At 42.2% G+C, this 25,237-nt stretch overlaps 1 pseudogene; it reads right to left on the bottom strand.

The window, feature by feature from the left end:
* Positions 1-21,410: 21,410 nt before the first annotated feature.
* LOC107131452 (glutaredoxin-1-like) lies at positions 21,411-24,917 on the bottom strand (annotated as a pseudogene).
* Between the last annotated feature and the right edge of the window lie 320 nt (positions 24,918-25,237).

Here is a 25,237-nt window from a genome sequence, read left to right on the forward strand (position 1 = left end):
TGGAAATTCTCGAGCATCTACCCCCAAAACCAGAGTCTGCCTACTTTCTGCTTTGTGCTTTTACCTACACCTCTGACTTTATGGGGGGCTGTCCCCCACTACCTCTCTCTGAAAAAAGAGTTAGCTTACAGCTCCAGTTAATAATTCCCGGGTGTGACAGTGTTTCACCCTACAAACTCCTTTGGAAGTCCTCTAGCCTGCCTGAATAGATTTTTCCGGCCACATGTGATTGGTCAGAGCCTCCCAACTATGAGAGGCAGGAGATGTTCTAAACTGTCTAAACACAGATTCCTTTGAGCAGTTAAAAGATTGATTAGAAATTGTATTGGTGAAGGGTTTTTCACTTATTGCGCCAATGTTTGCTGCCAAGTCTCCATATCCCTTACCTACTGTGTCCTTGGCAGTGTATTGATTGATATAATGGGTGTATAGAAATGTAAGTAGTAGCCTCAATGTTTGTAACCTTGGATCCTTGAGTTAATTCTTTTCTTGATTGAGCCCACCTCACCTTCACCCTATAGGAATGCAACTTTATCCAGTGCTTTTTGGAGGCTGGAGCCTGACTTTAGAATAATCACCTTTAGAGAAAAATAAGTTTCTTAAAATGTTAACAGGGCTCCTGGCCAGAAGAGGGTGTAAATCACCTAAACTTTTGCGTATGATAAGTTTGAAAGCCTGGCTTCGATTAGGATCAGGAACTGCTGTCCTTGCATGACTCCACCCCTTCCCCCATTATCCTCTATGCACAACTTAAGGTATAAAAACTACTTTCGAAAATAAAGTGCGGGCCTTGTTCACCAAAACTTCATCTCCCCATGTCGTTCTTTCTATCACCTTCTGGCTGAATTTTTCCTCTGAGGCGGGGAAGCTCATCAAGCCTACTAATTTTGCTTGGGCTTCTAAGATCTGACTGGGGAGGCCTTAGTGTCTCCTCTCCTTCGGGAGAATGGGAGGATGCCTGCGGCCTTTGTAGGTGACATAAATCCCCTGCTTTGGAATTTTATTCAGCCTCTTTTCTTTACTGAATTTTCCTACTGAGCTATCCTTATTTGAGCCTCTTTTCTCCACTGAATTTCCTCACTGAGCTATCCTCATTCTATTACTCTTTATATCTTTGATAAATATTTAAATAAATAGGTCGCCGATGCTGTCTCTCCTTCGAATACCCTGGATCAGCCGGGGCTGGATCCCGGCAATCTGGCTCCTCCCATGGCTGGAATTCCTCAGGGATGTGTGACCTGTTTGCTAAACATGAATGCCTGGCTTTGACATATTACCTTTTAATCTTTCTCCAGGCATTGCTTTCCCCGCAAAGTTTAACTACTAGTATAATGAAAGTCATAGCAGACTTCTGGTAGGGGAGCACCTGTAAGAAATCTTTCTCTTACCCCCAATGTGAAATATATAATTTATACACCACACTCACCTAGATAAAATTACACAAGTAAATTAGCTTCCACAAGTACATGATCTGATTTGTCAAGGAATAAGGTTTATATTTGAGATGCTCAGTATGAGGTTTGTAGTCCTTATCAAACTCTGTACGTGTTCTGTGTCTGGTATCCTTTAACCCATGGCCCTTCAATCTAAGAGTCATGCCATCCTGGCAGCTGACCAGCCAGGCGATTTCTCAAAAGCCAAACAATACATGGCTTTTGTGATTTGTCAGTAACAGGGAAGAATTTCTGTCATCACATGGTGTTCTTAAAAATGCTCATTACACATTACTGCACTTAGAACATTATAGTCTCGGTAAATTGAAGTGAAACCATATCAAGAATCTTCTCTGACTGCTATGAAAGGGAGAATCAAACTACAAGGGGGAAAAGTGCAAAGACAAGATATATAAATTTTAAAGCTACCTAGACAAAAATGAAAGGAAAACACAATTCACATGTGGGAAACTGATACCTACCACCTACCTCAGGAAATAAGGAAAATCTCAAAGAATTTTTGTACCTAGAAAAAGAAGAAAACCCAAAGAGAGCAGAACAGACATAAATGAAATTTTAAAAGATAATAAAAAAGATCGATGAAGTCCAGAAAAAAGAGGGCCAAAATCAATAAAATGAAAAAGAAATTACAATCAACACCACAAAATACATAAGAAAAAAAAAAACAAACTCTAGGCCAATGAAATGGACAAATGTGAACCACAAAGAAAATACCAGATTGGCTTACAGGGTGATTTCTAAATCAGACTTCACTGATTCTTCTCAAGCTACTCCAAAAAATTAGAGAGAAGGATGCTTCCAAGACTTATTCAACAAGGCCTCCACCAAACACCCTGGTAAAAGAAATGGTTAAATGGAATCAGCACCATGATCAAGTGGATCTCCCATGGGCACAAGGAGACATTCAATAATTGTAAATTCATCCATGTGATACCAGACCATATTAACATTTTGATTGTGGGATTTTTGCAGAAACTAAGTAACACCTGTGGCATTCGTAAGAAAAGACTCCAGTCAAGTAAATGTTAGATGCAAAAAAAAAGACCTTTTCATAAAATTCACATGTTACCTCACAGTTGAGAGTGAAAAGCTGAAAACATTCTAAGATCAAAAACTAAGGCAAAGATGCCAAATACCGCTTGCATTCAAGTGAAACTGTCACTGTTTGGGGACATTATAAGTATATATCACCAAAACAAAAATTATAGCCCACCAAATTTATAAAAGTTGCAGGATATTAAACATACAGAAATCTGTTGCATTTTCTATATGTTAAGAGTCAGAAAGAGAAATTAAGGCATGGCAGGCAAATGGGAGTTTTCCTTAACTCCCAGTCTGCCATATCAAAAAGAATAAATACCGCAGGGCCAAAGTCTCTGTTCTTCACTGAGCACACTACATGTGAGCTCAGCTCAAGGCTGGTTTCTAATAATATTCTCTCTGCTTAATTCCACTTCCTTCATTTCCGTGCCAGATATGATTATTAATTACCCAGTTAAAACCCCAGGCATGCAAATCTGAGTTTCACCACCCACTGTGGCATCTCACACCAATTCCTTGATCCTGAAACTACCCACAAACTCAGCCTCAGGCTTCCAATCAGACCTGAGACATCCAGCAGTTCCACACACTGCTTGATCCCATAATCACCTTCGATGCACACCATTCACTGGGTTCCTCTAGAGCTCCACACTCCCCTCCCTCCAGGCACTGGTGTCACAACAGGAATGCACACAAGCTGCAAATCCAAGGACACTGGTTGTTCACTTGAACTTTGCAGAACAAAGATGGAACCATCCAGACCTGCCCTGATCCCTTGGTCTTTCCAAAGGATTACTCAATCTCAACCCCTACACACATCCCTACACGCATCCCCAGAGTGACATATTGCAGGCATTCAGGGAAGAAAATAAACATTGTGTGCCTGTCAATGAAGAGAAAAGAAGGAAAACTCAATCAAAGGAGATGGGAAGTTCTGATGTGGTTGTTGATAGGGAGGCCATCAAACCATGGTAAAAGTACATGATGGATGGGAAGATATCTTTGAGCCTAGACCTGAAGATCTGAGAGACAAAGGAGAGGAACAGGAACCTCAACTTTGAGAAAGAAAAGGTGAAAGTGACCAGAGCAGAGTGAACCATGAGAAATAGGTCTGTGCCTAGGGTGGGGTTGTGACTACATGTCCAGAAGACAGACAACTAGAAGCCCGTGGAGCACATAATTTTTCACGTTTAACCTAATGCAGAGAAAGACATATGACTCCACCAGCCTGCACTCTGGCATTTTTTGTTTTTCATTCTGAAAGGACTGGCATTCCACACAATTTATACATCTTAGTTCCTCAAGTCCCTGCCGGAGGCAGTGAAAATACTGAGTCCTAACCACTGGACTGCCAGAGAATTTGCTGGAATCCATTCAAAATTTGAATTACAAGTAGGCTACTAACCCTAACTCCTGTGAACACACAGACACACACCCAACTGAGCCAATCACTTCAGGGGTCTCTCAATCTCCCTCAAGCCCACCAGGGAGACATTTCTGAAACTGTCTTGAGTTGAGTGAAAGAACCAGGTATAACTGAATTCTGGAGAGGTCACTTGATGGGCTAGCCAGTGGACAGTTTGTCCTTAGTGTTCATCCCACTTTAAAACAATGGGACCATCTTCTGTGTCCATGAGCACAAAGGAAAGCTCTCTTTCAAGATCTGATCACATTGGTGGTGGTTTAATTGCTCAGTGTCCAACTTTGCAACCCCATGGACTATATAGCCTGCCAGGCTCCTCTGTGCATGGAATTCTCCAGGCAAGAACACTGGAGTGAGTTGCCATTTCCTTCTCTAGAGGGTCTTTCCACACCTCCTGCATGACAGGTGGACTCTTTACCACTGAGCAAGCAAGGAATCCCTAGTCACACAGATAACAACCATGTAATTCCTCTTTGCCAGAAAAATCTAAATAAAATACGTAAAAAAAGTACTGAGTTGCAAAAAAATAGCTACTCCTCAGGAAAACACTGAAATGGAGTTAAGTTAGAAATATGCTGAACAGACATGTCTATTTATCTCATCGTGAAGAGACAGATTCTCATTTACAGAGAATGGACTTAGGTGAATGTCTATTTAGTACCTCACAGCTCACTGTTTTACATTATAAAAAAGGGAAGAAAACAGACTGTTAAATGATCATCAACTTTCTTTACAGGTCTTTCCTGGTGGCTCAGATGGTAAAGAGTCTGTCTGCAATTCTGAGGCCCCTGTTCTATCCCTGTGTCCAGAAGATCTCCTGGAGGAGGGCATGGTACCCCACTCCAGTATTCTTGCCTGGGAAATCCCATGGATTGAGGAGCCTGGCAGACTACAGTCCAAGTACTTGCTAATACTTGGTAATACTTCTTACCAAGTACTCATCAAAAGTGTAAAATTATTAAGTTATTACCAACGAACTTTTTCAACATGTAACATAAAGAGGAGAAAGCATACAAGTCTTGATCTAAACTTGAAATGAGTGGGAAAAAAAAAAAAAAAACTATAAAGTTTTTTTTAATTAAAAAAAAAAATCTGGTGTCACGGTCCTTCTACCCTAGTGGTTCCAGTGGTTAAGATCCCACATGCTACAACTAAGACCCAGCATAGCCAAATATTTAAAAAGCTTTTAGAATATAGCATAAGAATATGAGTGGATTATAGGAAGCCTTCAAAGTACATTTCAGAATAATTCTTTGTAGAAAACAATTCAATGTAAAGCAAAAAGCAAAACCATCACCAGAAGGAATAAAAGCACCTTTAACATTCCTTCAGACACCGCATGGTGACAGATGTCATTTCTGGCTCCACCAGGCTCCCGGTTCTCTACTCCACACCAGGAAACAGAAGAGGTGACCCACAGCTGTCTGAGTCAAGTCACTGTCCCCTGGGCTGAACAGGATGGCAAATGGAAGCTCTACTGTGATACAAATAATTAGAAGATGCACACATACAGACAGGAAAATTTTCAATTCTCATCCTTATCAGAATAATTTTAAAAGGTATTTTTTGGAGTCCAAAGCCACGAATCAAATACATCACAACTTAATCATGCATAAGCAAACAGCTCAGCACTCATCTGGGTCCAGATCTCCACCCCCTCACTTCTACGTGTTTCCCTTTCATTTGGTTTGTCTCTCTGTTCCCCTCTGCTGTCCTGACTCTCTGCACATTGTTCCCCCTCAACCTTTCTGACCTGTTTCCTTGTGTCCCTCTCTTTCAGTCCTCCAGGTTACCACCATTGAATCCGTGATATGCCCTTCATCTCCACTCTGCCCAGCCTCTGGTGGCTGAACTACCTTTCCATCCTCTCTTCCTCTGCTCACTTTGTCCTCACTCCAGCCCTTTTCTCCCAGCATCAAGTCTCTCCCTAGGTCATGTCTTCCACCCTTTTATACCCTCACAATACTGATCAGCCCTGGAGCAGGAAATGGCAACCCACTCCAGTATTCTCGCCTGGAGAATTCCATGGACAGAGGAGCCTAGTGGACTACAGTCCATGGGAATCACAAAACGTCAGACACGACTAAGTGACTAACCTTCCCTTTTCATACTGATCAGGGGCTCCTCTCCTATTCTGTCTTTACTCCTTCATGTCCCAAGAGATCCCAACTTTCTTTCACTTTGTTTTTTACCAACTGCTACTTTCACTGTTTATTCTTTCATTCTTACCATCTCTTTGCAAAACGCCCATCTTCCACACTGTCCTCTGATCTCATGCACTCTTCTGTTCTCCTCACGTTTCTATTCCTCTCAGTCACCCTGTCTCCTGACCCCTCTTGCCCACACATTCAGAGTAGGTGGGATGCAGTAAGATGTCTGCTCCGTGAGAGAGCACTGATGAAATCAAAACTCAACAGTTTAAGGCAAGACAGGAAAATTAAATGCAAACTTTCCCTCTGCCCATTTTGGCCCCCTCCCTCCTCTCCTGTGAGCCCTCTGTTACCCAGACCTCGATGGAAGAACCTGCTCAAACATAAAAATCAATTTTTCTTCCTCTGGCACCAAGCCACATCACTCCTTAGAAGACAATATTCTCAATATTCTAAAGGATCACAATGATACAGAAGGAAGAGGGCAGGGCACAACCATTCAAAGAAGTGAGGGGAGGGGATGACACAGTCATTGAGAAATAAAGGACCTGACAAAAACCAGTTAGAACCCCAACGAGGCCCAAGATGGCGGAAGAGTCTACTTCCAGTTGACCTTAAGCCTCATTACACTCTCACTCTAACACATCACCTAAACGACACACCCACAGGCACAATGATAGTTCACAGGATAACCATAAAAGATCAAAAAGTAGGCAGAGGCCCAATTCCCAGAAACCCTGCCCCTTCCTTAAAAAGAATATTCCTCCCATCTATTCCTCCCATTCTGCTTCATTGAATACTCTTTGACTGTGTGGATCACAACAAACTATGAAAAAGTCTTCAAGAGACAGGAATACCAGACCACCTGACATGTCTCCTGAGAAATCTATATGTAAGTCAGGAAACAACAGTTAGAACTGGACATGGAACAACAGACTGGTTCTAAATAGGAAAAGGAGTACGTCAAGGCTGTATATTGTTACCCCGCTTATCTAACTTATATGCAGAGTACATCATTCAAAATGCTGGGCTGGATGAAACACAAGCTGGAATCAAGATTGCCAGGAGAAATATCAATAACCTCAGATATGGAGATGACACCACTCCTATGGCAGAAAGTGAAGAGGAACTCAAAAGCCTCTTGATGAAAGTGAAAGTGGAGAGTGAAAAAGCTGGCTTAAAGATCAACATTCAGAAAACTAAGATCATGGCATTCTGTCCCATCACTTCATGGCAAATAGTTGGGGAAACAATGGAAACAGTGAGACACTATCTTTTTGGCTCCAAAATCACTGAAGATGGTGACTGCAGCCATGAAATTAAAAGACACTTGCTCCTTGGAAGAAAAGCTTTGACCAACCTAGACAACATATTAAAAACCAGAGACATTACTTTGCTGACAAAGGTCCATCTAGTCAAGGCTATGGTTTTTCCAGTAGTCATGTATGGATGTGAGAGTTGGACTATAAAGAAAGCTGAGTGCTGAAGAATTGATGCTTTTGAACTGTGATGTTGGAGAAGACTCTTGAGAGTCCCTTGGGCTGCAAGGAGATCCAACCAATCCATCCTAAAGGAAATCAGTCTTGGGTGTTCATTGGAAGGACTGCTGCTAAAGCTGAAACTCCAATACTTTGGCCACCTGATGCAAAGAACTGACTTCTTGGGAAAGACCCTGATGCTGGGAAAGATTGAAGGCGGGAGGAGAAGGGGACGACAGAGGATGAGATAGTTGGATGGCATCACTGACTCAATAGACATGAGTTTGAGTAAGCTCCTGGAGTTGGTGATGGACCAGGAAGCCTTGGCATGCTGCAGTTCATGGGGTCTCAGACATTTGGACATGACTGAGCGACTGAACTGAACTGAGAGCATTACAGTAAGTGTATCTGAGCAGGACATTGAAAAGGAGTACCCAGGCAAAAGAGCTTAGATAAATTCAAGAGATACACCAAACACCCAATGAGGATCCATCAGAGTTTCTAGAAAGAGTTTATCATACTTATAGGCACTACTCTGATGCAAACCCTGAGGCCTCTGAAAATAATGAGAATGGTAAACATAACCTTTATTGGACAAAGCTCCCTAGACATAAGAAACTCAGGAAAGTCAGATGGTCCACTTGGAATGACCCCTTCTCAACTGGCAGATGTTGCTTTAAAAGTGTTCAACAACAGGGAACAGCAAACGAAGCAAGAAGATGCAGGACTGAAAGCCACATTACCTGGTGGCAGCAGTGGACTCCCAGAGCACGAGTAACCTGAGGAGAGGTGAGCCACCACGGGGGAGGGAACTACACGCTTAGTGTAAGGAGGGCACTGGAAAACAGACTGTCCTTGGCTAAGGAGTGAGAAGGAAAACAGTAACAGACAGGAGCCTGTCGTTGCAGTAGAAAGAGATGAACACTCTAATGATGCCCTAGGAGCCCCGGGTACCTGTGACAGTGGGGACAAGCTGGCTGACCTTCTGATAGCTACAGTGCAGCATACTTGGTAGATACCAAGGTGGCACAGAGAATGACTCAGTCCATCCCGGTCACAAGAGTTTCTGGAGAAGTGCAAAGCTGTTCTTTCTTACAACCTCTGCAATGCCAATTAGGGGACCTCAACCTGAAACACAGTTTCTTGTATATGCCAACATGTCCAATCCCTCTTTTGTAAATTAAATGAACAAATGATTTTTTCACCGAAACAGCTTGACCTCAGCATCCTGTCGGGGCACCCAGTAAGAAGGCAGATGACATTTATGGACACTCTGGAGAAGGCGACTGATTCCCCCTCCCCAAGTATACAAAAAGGTAAGGCAGGAAGTGTGGGCTGACAGCACCCCAGGGAAGGCCGACAAACATGTGGCCAATACAAATCCTGTTATTAGGGACACTGGAGGGATTCCCTGGTGGTTCAGTAGTTACAAGTTGGCACATTTGCTGCAGTGGTTCAGGTTCAATTCCTCGTGAGGGAACTTAGGATCCTGCAAACTATGCAGGACAGCTAGAAAAAAAATAAAGGACACTGGGACACCTAATTTCAAACAGTACTTTCTGAGGCAAGAGACCCCAAAGATAATTCAGACAATTCTTGAAAAGTTGGCTTAACTGGGACTAATTAAACCTTGTAGATTCCTATATAAACTCTTTTCCTCCCAAAGAGCTGAACTCAGCAGTGTACAAATCATTGTCGAAGACGTGAGGGCCATTTGTGAGACAGCCCAAGATTTGCACCCTGTAGTAAGTAATCCTATATGTTCTGCGCACAACTACTGTGGGACAATACTGCGGGTTCTCAGTTCTGGGCTTGAAGGACACTTTCCCCTGCATTCCTACTGCAGAAGAACCACTGCAGCTGTCTGCTTTCTAGCGGCAGGACCCAGAAGCACAGGGAGTCCAACCGTACTGCTGGACAGTGTTGCCTCAAGGACTGAAGATTTCCCCTACCTTGTTTGGGGAAATGTTGGCTCGGGCTCTTACTCCAATATGTGTGGATGACTTGCTTACAACAAGCAAAGTGTCTAAAAAATACCATAAGAACCCTGAACTCGGCCAATTGTGGATGGAACGGCTCCCAGAAGAAGGCACAAGTATGTAAGTAACAAGTCATGTACCTGGGTTTCATCCTCTGCCTGACAGAAAATAGGGAACTGCCGGCTTGGGAACACCCAAGACACACAGAGCTGAGGGGCTTCAGGGAAAGGCAGGATTCTGTCAAATTAGGATCCTGAATAAAGGCTTTAAAAGAACATATGTTGAGCTCTTTACTTCAACAAAAGAGCACCAAACAGGCTGGGAAATGATAAAAACAAGGTTAGTCTCGGCTCCAGCTTTGGAAATAGCAGACTGAAACCTTTCACACTGTAGGTCCATGAGAGACAAAGCATGAGTCTCAGATATTAATTCAAGCTCTGGGGAACATCCCTCGGCCCACTACTTACTTCTCAACTTAAACAGAGTGTTCAGGGTGGCCCCTTAGCCTTTGAGTGGTAGCAACTCCTTGTGCCAGACTTCTGGAAGCCGAGTAGTTCACCCTGGGGCAACCTACCACTGTGTATGTCTCTCACCCTGTCCTTTCTTGGGGTTTCCCTGGTAGCTCAGTTGGTAAAGAATTTGCCTGCAATGCAAAAGACCCCAGTTCGATTCCTGGGTCGGGAAGATCCGCTGGAGAAGAGAAAGGCTACCCACTCCAGTATTCTGGCCGGGAGAATCCCATGGACTGTATAGTCTGTGCGGTTGCAAATAGTCAGACATGACTGAGCGACTTTCACTTTATTTCATGTGCTTTCTTCACTGGAACAAAAAGGGGTCTATTGGCTGACTTCTGGGAGAATGGGGAAGTACCAAGCCATTCTCTCAGGCAATTCCACTCTAAAACTTCATGTCACTTTGGCCCTAAATCCAGCATCACTGCTTCCGATGGTTGCTGCACAACCCCCTGAGCACGAGCAGACCGGGCTCAAGCAGACCGGGCTCAACACACAACCCTTGGCTGAGCCAGATGTGGACCTGTTCATGGATGGAAGCAGCTTCATGGGCCAAGGCAGGGGACGTATTCGGTATGTAGTGAAAACCCTTTGCGTTTTTTTTTTGCCACACAGCCTACAAGATCTTCGTTCCCCAACCAGGGCTCAATTCTGCACTCCCTGCAGTGGAAGTGCAGAGTCTTAACCACTGGACCGCCAGGGAAGTCCTGTGCTGCTAACCCTTGAAAAGGTGGTAGAAGCAAAAGCCCTGCCCCTAGGGAGCTCAGCTCAGGAGGCAGAAGTCACTGCTCTGACAAGAGCCCTACTGCTCACTGAAGGCACGTGAGTGATACGTACAGAGGCTTCCACTCTGCGTTCTCTGTGGTGCCTGCTCACAGCACAATCACCAGCAGAGAAGGGGGCTCCTCGCTTTGGGCAATAAAGACAGAAAACATGCTTTGAGATCCTGTCACTATGAGAAGCCATCCACAAGCCCTCACTGGTGGCCGGAGTGCACTGTCCAGGCCACCAGAAGGGTGAAATTCATATAATCCAAAGCAACCAGTTAACTGACCAAGCTGCAAAGCCAGGCAGCAAAGGCAGGCGATTCTCAAGCCATGAGAGGGTCACTACAGATCAACTTGTCAAAATACCAGGTGGCGTATCCAGAAAAGGATTGGGGATTCACTCTGGACCACACCACACCTGGGAGAGATGTGTGCATGTGGAACTGTCCTGACTCCTGTCCTGTCCTCTTGCACACTGTGCCACAGCACACTGTAACAGCACCCACACCAGGAGAGAAGTCACAACAGATTCACAAGTTCATAATGGAGCCTAATCTGCAGAAGACGATCCAGCGAGCCCCTCAGACTTGCATGATTCGTGCTAAAAATAAAGACTGCTGTCAGACCTCCCCAGATGGGGACCCAACACAGGAACCTGGGTCGCCCAGGACTGGCAAGCAGACTAAAGTAAATCAAGTTGATAAGGATAGAGAAAAGAGACAGAGTAGGTGATTAAGTAGTTAATCCCACTAGGGGATTGTAAGTAAAGAAAAAAGTATGGGAGACTCTGTAAGTTAAAGGATCAGTCAAGAAAGCAGGTTTGCTCAGCCACAAAACCATGTGGCAAAGGCAGAGGACCTGCCTCCAAACAATAAAACAATGGTGGTATGAGCCCCAAATCCTGCCCAGGGGGCTCAGTAAGTTAATGACCCCCTCGGACATGCTTCTTTGTGTGCACTAAACACAAAAATATAAGGAAAAGGTGACATTATGCTGAAACCTCAAATGATTTACCAAATTTTTGTGCATTTCCATTGAGCTGTGAGAGTCCAAGCTTGACCATGTAAGGAAAAGAAAACTCTCCCACCCAACAAGGAGGAGGAACTGACGATGGAAGCTGACTTCTAATCAAGAAGTTTGAAGTTAACTTTGCTAGTGGGTGACATGAGTGCAATTGTGCGGTAGTTTGAACATTCTTTGGCATTGCCTTTCTTTGGGATTGGAATGAAAACTCACCTTTTCCAGTCTGGTGGCCACTACTGGGTTTTCCAAATTTGCTGGCATATTGAGTGTAGCACTTTCACAGCATCATCTTTGAGGATTTGAAATAGTTCATCTGGAATTCCATCACCTCCACTAGCTTTGTTCACAGTAATGCTTCCTAAAGCCCACTTGACTTCACATTCCAGGATGTCTGGCTCTAGGTGAGTGATCACACCATCATGGTTACCTGGCTCATTAAGATCCTTTCTGTATAGTTCTTCTGTGTATTCTTGCCACCTTTTCTTAATCTCTTCTGCTTCTGTTAGGTCCATGCCATTTCTATCCTCTATTGTGCCCATCTTTGCATGAAATGCTCCCTTGGTACCTCTAATTTTCTTGAAGAGATCTCTAGTCTTTCCCATTCTGTTGTTTTCCTCTATTTCTTTGCATTGTCCACTTGAGAAGGCTTTCTTCTTTCTCCTGGCTATTCTTTGGAACATTTCATTCAAATAGGTTTACCTTTCCTTTTCTCTTTTGCCTTTCGCTTTTCTTCTTTTCTCAACTATTTTTAAGGCCTCCTCAGACAACCATTTTGCCTTTTTGCATTTCTTTTTCCTCATGATGGTCTTGATCACTGCCTCCTGTACAATGTCATGAACCTCGCTCCATAGTTCTTCAGGCATTCTGTCTATCAGATTGAATCCCTTGAATCTATTTGTCACTTCCACTGTGTAATCATAAGAGATTTGATTTAGGTCCGACCTGAATGGTATCTAGTGGTTTTCCCTACTTTCTTGAATTTCAGTCTGAATTTGGCAGTAAGGAGTTCATGATCTGAGTCACAGTCAGCTCCTGGTCTTGTTTTTGCTGACTGTATAGGGCTTTCCCATCTTCAGCTGAAGGGAACATAATCAATCTGATATCGGTTTTGACCATCTGATGATGTCCTTGTATAGAGTCGTCTCGTGTTGTCGGAAGAGGGTGTGTCAACTAAAAAAGATGTACAACTTGAGAGTTGCAAGTTAAGTTTTATTTGGAGAAAATGAGGACTTCAGCCAGGGTGCCAGCAGGTCAGATAGCTCTGACAGGTGTCCAGAGATCTTTGACTATTAAGACCTAGTCCAGTAATAGCACATTGAACGGCGTATCAGCAAAAACCTTCTTCAGAACTGGGAATGACCCTTCCCAGCAATGTGGGACCAAATGGTCATGAAATGTCCCCCAAAATAGGGTCATATTTGCAAAACATTCATATCAGCAGAACAGTCTGAGCAGTCTGAGAGACTGCTCCAAAGCAGCAGTGGGGGAAGTTCAATATATAAGGTTTTGGTGAAGGGGAAGTTTAATACCATGAAGCACTCATTTCACAACAGGTTTTTTGTTAGTCATGAGGATCTGATGTCACCATGAAGGGATTTAGTGCTTCTCTAGATAGGAGGAGATGCAAGGATTGAGATCATAAAGTCTGTTCCTAAAAACATCCAACTCTCTACAGACCTGTCCTACCAGAGTCCCTGGAGCAGAGTGCCTTACTCCACTCTGAAGTCCCTCTGAGGCTGTTGAAAGTCAATAGCTTTAGCAGAATGGGGTTCAATCTCCGTGGAGGCAGAGGGTAAATGCCTTAGCCGTTCACTCGTTGGCAATGCCCTTGGTAAGTACCAATTTGTAGCTGACACGGACCTCTTGTGGTCATACATCCGATTATGTTTTGGGGAGCATTTCATGAACATTTTGTCTCACGTTGCTGGTAAGGCTCCTTCCCAGTTCTGAAGAAGGCTTTTGCTGACAGGTCACTCAATGTGCTGTTACTGGACTACATCCCCATAGTCAAAGATCTCTCCACACCTGTCTTCTAGTTATGGTCCAGGAAAGTATTCCTTCTTTTTGCATCTTCCCATATCTCAGTTCAATTCAGTCACTCAGTCATGTCCAACTCTTTGAAACCCCATGGACTGCAGGACGTTAGGCCTCCCTGTCCATCCTCAACTCCCAGAGCTTACTCAAACTCATGTCTATCGTGTCGGTGACGTGATCCAACCGTCTCATCCTCTGTCGTCCCCTTCTCCTCCCGCCTTCAATCTTTCCCAGCATCAGGGTCTTTTCCAATGAGCCAGTTCTTCACATCAGGTGGCCAAAGAATTGGAATTTCAGCTTCAGCATCAGTCCTTCCAATAAATATTCAAGGCTGATTTATTTTAGGATTGATTGATTTGATCTCCTTGCAGCCCAAGGGACTCTCAAGAATGTTGTCCAACATGATGGTTCAAAAGCATCAATTCTTTGGTGCTCAGCTTTTTTTATAGTCCAACTCTCGTATCCATACATGACTACTGGCAAAACCATAGCTTTGACTACATGGACCTTTTTTTAGTAAAGTCAAGTCTCTGTTTTCTAATATGCTGTATAGGTTAGTCACAGCTTTTCTTCCAAGAAGCAAGTGTCTTGATTTCATGGCTGCAGTCACCACCTGCAGTGATTTTGGAGCCCCCTACCCTCAAAAAAATGTCTCTCACTGTTTCCATTGTTTCCCCAACTATTTGCCATGAAGTGATGGGACCAGATTCCATGATCTTCGTTTTCTGAATGTTGAGTTTTATGCCAGCCTTTTCACTCTCCTCTTTCACTTTCATCAAGAGGCTCTTTAGTTCTTCTTCACTTTCTGCCATATGGCTGGTGTCACTTGTATATCAGAGGTTATTGATATTTCTCCCAACAATATTGAGTCCAGCTTGTGTTTCCTCCAGCCCTTCATTGTGCATGATGTACTCCGCATAGAAGTTAAATAAGCAGGGTGACAGTACACAGCCTTGACGTACTCCTTTCCCGATTTGGAACCAGTCTGTTGTTCCATGTCCAGTTTAACTGTTGCTTCTTGACCTGCATACAGATTTCTCAGGAGGCAGGTCAGGTGGTCTCGTATTCCCATCTCTTTAAGAATTTTCACAGTTTGTTGTGATCCACACAATCAAAGGTTTTGGCATAGTCAATAAAGCAGAAGTATATGTTTTTCTGGGATGCTTGCATTTTTGATGATTCAGCAGATGTTGGCATTTTGATGTCTGGTTCCTCTGCCTTTTCTAAATCCAGCTTGAACATCTGGAAGTGGAAGTTACTCCATATATAGAGTAACATTATTACAATCACTGATCACATATCAAGCTATACACTTGATCATCTGCCTCAAGTCCAGTGATTATTTTTCTCAGAGGCTCATACACTTGGTTCAGAGAAGGCAGTGGCCACCCACTCCAGTACTCTTGCCTGGAAAATCCCATGGACGGAGGAGCCTGGTAGGCTGCAGTCCATGGGGTCGCAAAGAGTTGGACACGACTCAGCGACTTCACTTTCACTTTTCAATTTGCTGCATTGGAGAAGGAAATGGCAACCCACTCCAGTGTTCTTGCCTGGAGAATCCCAGGGATGGCAGAGCCTGGTGGGCTGCTGTCTATGGGGTCACACAGAGTCGGACATGACTGATCAGTGAGGCCATCCAGCCATCTCATCCTCTGTTGTCCCCTTCTCCTCCTGCCCCCAATCCCTCCCAGCATTAGAGTCTTTTCCAATGAGTCAACTCTTCGCATGAGGTGGAGTTTCAGCTTTAGCATCATTCCTTCCAAAGAAATCCCAGGACTGATCTTTTTCAGAATGGACTGGTTGGCTGTCCTTGCAGTCCAAGGGACTCTCAAGAGTCTTCTCCAACATCACATTTCAAAAGCATAGCTAATAACATTAGTGGAATTAAAAGTAAATAATTTAACCATGAGCCTCCCGCACCAAACCAGTTTTTTAAAAGATCATCAAGACTGGGGAATGGTCACTTAAAGCAGAAATCTGGTTTTTCATATGGCTCACCAAATGTGTTACACTAAAGGATTTATCAGGTATGAAATTATAGCATTCACTTTGAATTGCAGCACTTGTATCTCCCTGAGATGCTGTAAGGTGTCGAGGGCCTTGGAGTTGTGCAGCATGGCCTTTCTCCTCATAGAGATCTCAGAATACAATAGGTTAATAGCCTAGTTACTATCATTTAAAGCTTATGTAAGTTGTGAAGACTTCGATATGGCAAATTACATCCTCCAATCTCATTGAAGGTACACACACACACAAAGAAAATAGGTGCTACATGGTCATACCAGTAGAATAAAGATATTTTGACCCATTGGGATCATACCAATGGTAGGTTTGGTTGGGGTTACCTCTAATTTGTTAATGTGTATGACCTTAAATTCATGTGAATCCCAGGCTACACCTTTGTATGCATCCCTGTAGATGTCAAGGCCATAAATTAGTGCCACAAATCCACTGAGTTCCACACCAATCACTCTCTCTAAGGGTGATAATAAGCATAGTTCATAAACACCTGGCTTTGTCTCATAATATTACTAAGTTGATCATTTTTAGTATGATTTAATTGTTCCTAACATACAGGAGCTTTCAAACTTAAATAACCATAGCCTTGTGTTAACCATACAGATACGTGACATAATTGTCAGACTTTTCCTTTTAATAGATGAGAGGTTAATTTTGAGACTTAGCTCGTCACTCTGATTTTGAACGACCTTAAGAGAAATTTGAGTTTGAATGACCTTAAGAGAAAACTTAAATCTATGGCCAACCTCAGAGCAGGTATTATTAACTGGCCAAGTGAGAGGATCCTATCTAGCAATATCATGAGTAGACAGAAGAGGACTGAACTCTCATCTAAAATAAATTTCCTAGGTGGTATCCAATCAGAGCCCTGGAGAACAGAACTCCACCAACGTAACCCAGAAGTACTAGACACAGATAATTGGCCACAACCCAACAACTGGATTGAGTTTTAAACTAGCATAGAATTGTACCTATGATAGAAAACATTTGACTGATAAGCACAGCTCCAAGGAATCATGAAAGCATTATAATGATCATACGAGTCAGGTCAGCATCTTGGGCAAGCTGTCTGCTTCTGATGTCGTCGTCCTCTCATCCTAGTGTAGTGCAGTTTCCTCTGTTTGAGCATTGCTTTAAGGTGAGTTTGAGGTCAGCAGACCTCTCTATAGACTAGTCCAGCTTAGGGGCCTTTGGAAATGAGAATTAATCTAAGAGTCAATTTCCCTTCAATTTCACCGTACATGAACTAGTTAAGAGTACCTATAAAAAGGTCCTTCCATCCAGGTTTGAGATAGTTTCTCAAATTAAGTCTTTTTCCAGTCTTGGTTGCACGTTGTGCATGAGGCATCTGATCTTCATCCAAAAAGAGATTACTGAGATAAGCTTCAGAGACAAACCTAGAGTGTCCTTAATAATTTAATTAAAACTTACATTAATGTACCCTAACAGCAAAGAACTGTCCAGGAAATGAGTCTTACTAGATACAGACCTCCATTAACAAATTGGGATTTAACATTCATTGAAACATCTTTTTCTCCCTAAAATCACCATCATTTTTACCAAATATAACCAAATTAAGACAACTCCCTTGGTAATATAGGTCTGGACTCAATAAACTTGGCCTGATGATTTATATAACCATAATTGATTATAGACTTTTTTGCTCTTTTGAGACTTTCTAAAAAAAAAATGTATTTTTTAATTGAAGGATAATTGCTTTACATAATTTTGTTGTTTTCTGTCAAACCTCAACATGAATTGATGAGATTTGTCTAGAGTCTCAACTGAACTTTTAAAATAAATCTTTCAGGGCTAGGAAAGTCAAGCCACAGGCTTATCAAAGATTTACATGAATTACTCCCATCTCAAGGTTTCCAAAAATTCCTTGACAGTTCTGTACCTGTTAGTGAGATAACCTTCCTAACTTATCTGATAAAGTTTTGGAAACTAAGGGTGTCCAATCTCTGAAGGGTTCAGTTCAGTTCAGTCGCTCAGTCGTGTCCGACTCTTTCCAACCCCAAAACCACAACATGCCAAGCCTCCCTGTCCATCACCAACTCCCGGAGTCCACCCAAACCCATGTCCATTGAGTCGGTGATGCCTTCCAACAATCTTATCCTCTGTCGTCCCCTTCTCCTCCTGCCCTCAATCTTTCCCACCGTCAGGGTCTTTTCAAATGAGTCAGCTCTCCACATCAGGTGGCCAAATTATTGGAATTTCAGCTTCAACATCAGTCCCTCCAATGAATACCCAGGACTGATCTTCTTTAGAATGAACTGGTTAGATCTCCTTGCAGGCCAAGGGATTCTCAAGAGTCTTCTCCAACACCACAGTTCAAAAGCATTAATTCTTCATCTCTCAGCTTTCTTAATAGTCCAACTCTCACATCCATACATGACTATTGGAAAAACCATAGGCTTGACTAGATGGACCTTTGTTGACAAAGTAATGTCTCTGCTTCTTAATATTCTGTCTAGATTGGTCATGGCTTTCCTTCCAAGGAGCAAGTGTCTTTTAATTTCATGGCTGCAATCAGCATCTGCAGTGCTTCTGGAGCCCAGAAAAATAAAGTCAGCCACTGTTTCCACTGTTTCTCCATCTCTTTGCCATGAAATGATGGGACTGGATGCCATTATCTTAGTTTTCTGAACGTTGAACTTTAAGCCAACTTTTTCCCTCTCCTCTTTCACTTTCATCAAGAGGCTCTTTAGTTCTTCTTCACTTTGTGCCATAAGGGTGGTGTCATCTGCATATCTGAGGTTATTGATATTTCTCCCAGAAATCTTGATTCCAGCTTGTGCTTTTCAGTCCAGCGTTTCTCATGATATACTCTGCATAGAAGTTAAATAAGCAGGGTGACAATATACAGCTTTGACATACTCCTTTTCCGATTTAGAACCATTCTGCTGTTCCATGTCCAGTTCTAGGTGTTGCTTCCGGACCTGCATACAGGTTTCTCAAGCAGCAAGTCAGGTAGTCTGGTATTCCCATCTCTTTCAGAATTTTCCACAGTTTACTGTGATCCACACAGTCAAAGTCTTTTGCATAGTTAATAAAGCAGAAATATATGTTTTTCTGGAACTCTCTTGCTTTTTCGATGATTCAGAGGATGTTGGCTATTTGATATCTGATTCCTCTGCCTTCTCTAAAACCAGCTTGAGCATCTGGAAGTTCCCGGTTCACATATTGCTGAAACCCGGCTTGGAGAATTTTGAGCACTACTTTACTAGGGTGTGAGATGAGTGCAATTGTACCATAGTTTGAGGCTTCTTTGGCATTACCTTTCTTTGGGATTGGAATGAAAATGGACCTTTTCCAGTCCTGTGGCCACTGCTGAGTTTTCCAAATTTCCTGACATATTGAGTGCAGCACTTTCACAGCATCATCTTTTAGGATTTGAAATAGCTCAACTGGAATTCCATCGCATCCATTAGGTTTGTTCCTAGTAATGCTTCCTAAGGCCCACCTGACTTCACATTCCAGAATGTCTGGCTCTAGTTGAGTGTGAGTGATCACACCTTTGTGATTATCTGGGTCGTGAAGATCTTTTTTGTACAGTTCTTCTATGTATTCTTGCCACGTCTTCTTAATATCTTCTCCTTCTGTTAGGTCCATACCATTTCTGTCCTTTATTGAGCCCATCTTTGCATGAAATGTTCCCTTGGTACCTCTAATTTTCTAGAAGAGAGCTCTAGTTTTTCCCATTCTATTGTTTTCCTCTATTTCTTTGCACTGACCACCAAAGAAGTCTTTCTTATTTCTCCTTGCTATTCCTTGGAACTCTGCATTCAAATTGGTATATCTTTCCTTTTTTCCTCTGCTTTTCACTTCTCTTCTTTTCACAGCTATTTCTAAGGCCTTCTTAGACAGCCAGTTTGCTTTTTTGCACTTCTTTTTCTTGGGGATGGTCTTGATTCCTGTCAACTCTACAATGTCACAAACCCCCGTCCATACTTCATCAGGCACTATGTCTGTCAGATCCAGTCCCTTAAATCTATTTCTCACTTCTACTGTATAGTCATAAGGGATTTGATTTAGGTCATACCTGAATGGTCTAGTGGTTTTCCCTACTTTCTTCAATTTCAGTCTGAATTTGGCAATAAGGAGTTCATCAACTGATCCATAGTCCGCTCCTGGTCTTGTTTTTGCTGACTGCATAGAACTTCTCCATCTTTGGCTACAAAGGATATAATCAATCTGACTTTGGTGTTGGCCATCTTGTGATGTCCATGTGTAGACTCTTCTCTTGGGTTGTTGGAATAGGGTGTTTGCTATGACCAGTGTGTTCTCTTGGCAGAAGCCTTTGCCCTGCTTCATTCTGTATTCCAAGGCCAAATTTGCCTGTTACTGCAGGTGTTTCTTGACTTCCTACTTTTGCATTCCAGAATGGTTCAGATAGAGAGAAAAGATAAATGTTTCAATTTGTGCGTAAAATATAATTTTCCCAAATTGCTGTCATAATTAGTTTCGGGGAAGGTTTTTTTTCCCATACACCTGGAAAACACATATTCTAACCAGCAATTTTTCAGATACAAAGCATAGAAGTTATAAGTATATTCATCAGTCCTTCTGTTAAGCTTTATGAAGTCATCAGGTTTTCCATTAGAATTCTTACCCAGTTCAGAAAGTGGTATTTATCCATAAGTCCTTTCTGTACATCTTCTTGAAGAGCAAGTATTTTTGCGAAACTTGATTAGTGCTATGACAATATTTTGAGATAGTAATTAGGGTTATGCCTGATAACATTTTCCCCAAACATATCAGAATTTTAGGAGCTGCCGTATTGTTTCTACAATATCTATATTAGTAACATTTACCATACAATATAAGCCGAGACTTATTACTCACTTGATAATACTTCCCATGTCATTCTGTATAGAAAATGAGACTAATTAGTGTAATATCTCTCTTTGGGGTGTTTGAGGGCCCTCTGAAGCATACCAAAGTTAGCTAGAAATCAAGTTCTTCATTACAATGACTTAGGAAGTTTTGTCAACAAATATCAAAAAGGTTTAGAACACTCAGCCAGATAGAATTATAGGTCATTGTGAAACAACAGCTTTTCATATAGCTAAAGTAACAATAAAAGATTTCAGAACAGATCTGAAATCTTAAGAGATAAAGAAATTTAAATCTGTTATCAAAGGCAGTTCACCATCTGAAAAAAAGGTGTCATCTTAACAGACAGAAAAGCTAAATTCAAGTTTTGCAACTGACGGAAAAGCAAAATTCAAAGCTAAATAAGTTTTACTTTATTTAAAAGGCAAACTTAATTAAATTTATTTTACACTTATTTTAAACCATGTACAAAACTCACTTCTCATGGTTCACTTTTCACAAACCTTATCACTTTCTGTACCCATTACTTTGTTCTTCCATCATAAAAAGCCACCTGTAAGTCAGGCTTACTTCCTTTTCCCTTCACAAAATGCAGTTCCATTCCTCATAGCTTCTTTACTGAAAACACACTTCGTACCTTCGTTAAGTAACCAAGAATTGCCTTTTTTTTTTTTTTTTCCGATAAGTTGGTCCATTTTTAACAATGAGCCAAAAGAAGCTGTTTTTGGGCCTCCCAAAGTGCCCATCCCTTTTTATTGAGGTTAACATATTTCAGAATTTTAAGTAAACAGATGCAGTAACTGGGTAAAGTTTCCCCAGGTCCATCCTCCAGGAACTGCTGTCATTATCAGCAATGCCATCCAGTCTTCAAGGGGGATATCAGCCTGAATCTGCTCTGTAATTATTGCAGAGCTCCAATTTGCTTTATCCGTGTCAACAGTTCCCCTCGCTCATGAATATTTACTAGATCAGTGCATCCACCTATGCAGTCTTTACCGATGAAGACCCGAGGTACCGTTCTGGCTCCTGTGAGCTGTTGCAAGTAATCTTGTATCTCATCGGTGTCACCGTTGGCACCAATGAGATATAATATTTGGATATCGACAAATTCCAAAAGCCCTTGTTTGAAGGGCAATTGACTGAGGAGCTTCCTGAGTCCTTCTGCAGGAGGGGCAGGTGGGCTTGATGAACACGACCACCTTCCCAGACTGGACCCTGCTATTCATGAATGCTTGAGACACGCTGCCTCTCCCGGGAGGACACCTTAACTGCCAAGAACTGACTTTTATATTAGCATTTTGTAGATTGGTGAGCATAAATACCAGTGATAATTTCTAAAACCTTTGCTTTCTTAGAGAGAATGTTTTAGGATGACACCAAACAAAATGAGGGCAAAATGAGGACTGTAGCCCGGGAGGCAGCATCTCAGATAGCTCTGAGAGACTGCTTCAAAGCGGCAGTGTGGAAGGTCAATATATAAGGTTTTGGTGAATGGGAAGTTCAATACCATGAAGCACTTATTTTACAAAAGGTTTTTTGTTGATCATGAGGATATGATGTCACCATAAAGAGTGACATCTCCTTCTCTAGATAGGAGGAAATGCAATGATTGAGACCATAAAATCTGTTCCTAAGTTTAAAAATAAAATAAAATTAAAAAAAAATAAAAGAACATTAAAAAAAATGCACAATATAGGGGGGGGAAAAATCTGTTCCTAAAAACATTAAAAAAAAAAAAAATCCAACTGTCTCAAGACCCATCTCACCGGATGCCCTGGAGCGTGGAGTTCCTCACTCCACAGCTGTTGAAGGGCAATGGCTATAGGATCATGGGGTTCACTCTCCGTAGGGGCAGACGGCAAATGCCTTTGTTGTTCAGTCACTGGCAGTGCTCTTGGTCAATGCCACTTTGTAGTTGACAGGCGTTTGCTATGACCAGTGTGTTCTCTTAACAAAATCGTTAGCTTTGCCCTGCTTCATTCTGCACTCCAAGGCCAAACTGCCTGTTACTCCAGGTATCTCTTGACTTCCTACTTTTACATTCCAGTCCTCTATGATGAAAAGGACATCTTTTTTTGGTATTAGTTCTATGAAATCTGTAGGTCTTCATAGAACTCTTCAACTTCAGCTTCTTTGGAATTAGTGGCTGGGGCATAGACTTGGATTACTGTGATATTGAATGGTTTGCTTTGGAAATGAACAGAGATCATTCTCTGTAGTTTTTGAGATTGCATCCAAGTACTGCATTTTGGACTCTTTTGTTGACTATGATAGCTACTCCATTACTTCTAAGGGATTCTTGCCCACAGTAGTAAATATAATGGTCATCTGAACTAAATTCACCCATTCTGGTCCATTTTAGGTCACTGATTCCTAGAAAGTTGATGTTCACTCTTGCCATCTCCTGTTTGACCACTTCCAATTTACCTTGATTCATGGACCTAACATTCCAGGTTCCCACACAATACATGCTTTACAGCTTCGGACATTACTTCCACCACTAGAGACATCCAAATTGGGCGCAGTTTTTGCTTTGGCTCAGCGTCTTCACACCTTTTGGAGCTATTTCTCTGCTTTCCTCCAGTAGCACACTGGGCATCTACCAAGCTGGGGAGTTCATCTTTCAGTGTCGTATCTTTTTGCCTTTTCATAGTGTTGATGCTAGCAAAGTAAGGCTCAAAATTCTCCAAGCTAGGCTTCAACAGTACACGAACCAAGAACTTCCAGACATTCAAACTGGATTTAGAAAAGGCAGAGGAACAAGAAATCAAATTTCTAACATCCAAAAGTCAATAGAATGTCAGAAAAACATCTGCGTCACTGACTACACTACAGCCTTTTACTGTGTGGATCACAACAAATTTTGGAAAATTCTTAAAGAGATGGGAATACCAGACCACCTTACCTGCTTCCCGAGAAACCTGTATGCAGGTCAAGAAGCAACAGTTAGATCCAAACATGGAACAATGGACTGGTTCCAAATTGGGAATGGAGTACAAAGAAGTACGTCAAGGCTGTATATTGTCACTCTGCTTATTTAACTTAGCTTCAGAGTACATCATGCAAAATGCTAGGCTGGATGAAGCACCAGCTGGAATCAAGATTGCTGGGAGAAATATCAATAACCTCAGATATGCAGATGATAGCACCCTTAATGCAGAAAGTGAAGAGGAACTGAAGTGAAAGAGGAGAGTGGAAAAGCTGACTTAAAATTCAACATTCAAAAAACTAAGATCACAACATCTGGTCCCATCACTTCATGGCAAATAGATGGGGAAACAATGGAAACAGTGAGAGACTTTATTTTCTTAGGCTCCAAAATCACTGCAGAAGGTGACTGCAGCCATGAAATTAAAAGACACTTGCTCCTTGGAAGAAAAAGTATGACCAAACCTAGACAGCATATTTAGAAGCAGAGACATTACTTTGCCCACAAAGCTTATGGTTGTTCCAGTAGTCATTTTTTCTGGTAGTCATGTATAGATGTGAGAGTTGGGCCATAAAGAAGGCTGAGTGTTGAAGAATTGATGCTTTTGAATGATGGTGTTGGAGAAGACTCTTGAGAGTCCCTAGGACGGTAAGGAGATCAAACCAGTCAATCCTAAAGCAGATCAACGTGAAATATTCATTGGAAGGACTGAAGATAAAGCTTCAATATTTTGGCCACCTGATGCAAAGAAGTGACTCATTAGAAAAGACCCTGATGCTGGGAAAGATTGAAGGCAGGAGGAGAAGGGGGCAGAGGATGAGATGGTTGGATGGCATTACTGACTCAATGGACATGAGTTTGAGCAAGCTCCAGGAGATGGGAAGGACAGGGGAGCCTGGTGTGCTGCAGTCCATGGGGTCACAAAGAGTTGGACACAACTTGCGCAACTGAACAACAACTTAAGAAGAGGAAGCAGAAGAGAGAGAGAAGGACACTCTCCCCCTCCCCACTTCTCCTTTTATTATTAAACTGTAGCCCACTAATTACTCTGGGCAGCACCCTCTCCCCCTCTGCTTGTAAGACTCACAAGTGTCCTATCTTTTTTTGTTTGTTTGTTTCAATCAGCACAGGCTGCCATAGAAATATGATATAGATGTCTAGAGACACAGAAGAGATCTTGTTGCTAGCACAGGAGACAGGGTAGATGGTATGTGAGGAGGAAGAAATTTTACTGTCTGAGTGCTGCTCACAGGATCTGAAAATCGACATTCTTCTTAATTTGGGGATTTTTCTATGTTCTAAGTCTAACCCTGTTAAAACTCAAGTCTGTAAATTTAGGTATTCTACCTGCTATTTATGTATTTTTAAAAAATAAATACTTATTTATTATTTATTTGGCTGCAATGACTCTTAGTTGTGGCAAGTGGGATTTAGTTTCCCGTCCAGGAATGGAACCTGGGCCCACTGCATTGGAAGCATGGAGTCTTAGTTACTGGACCACCAGGGAAGTCCTCAAATATGTCTAAGCTGGTAAGTTTCGCATTGCAATGCCTGTTTTGTGACTAAGTTTTAAAATGAAACTATGAGAT

The sequence above is a fragment of the Bos taurus genome, chromosome 18 (genome assembly GCF_002263795.3).
Source record: "Bos taurus isolate L1 Dominette 01449 registration number 42190680 breed Hereford chromosome 18, ARS-UCD2.0, whole genome shotgun sequence".
Taxonomy (NCBI): Eukaryota; Metazoa; Chordata; class Mammalia; order Artiodactyla; family Bovidae; genus Bos; species Bos taurus.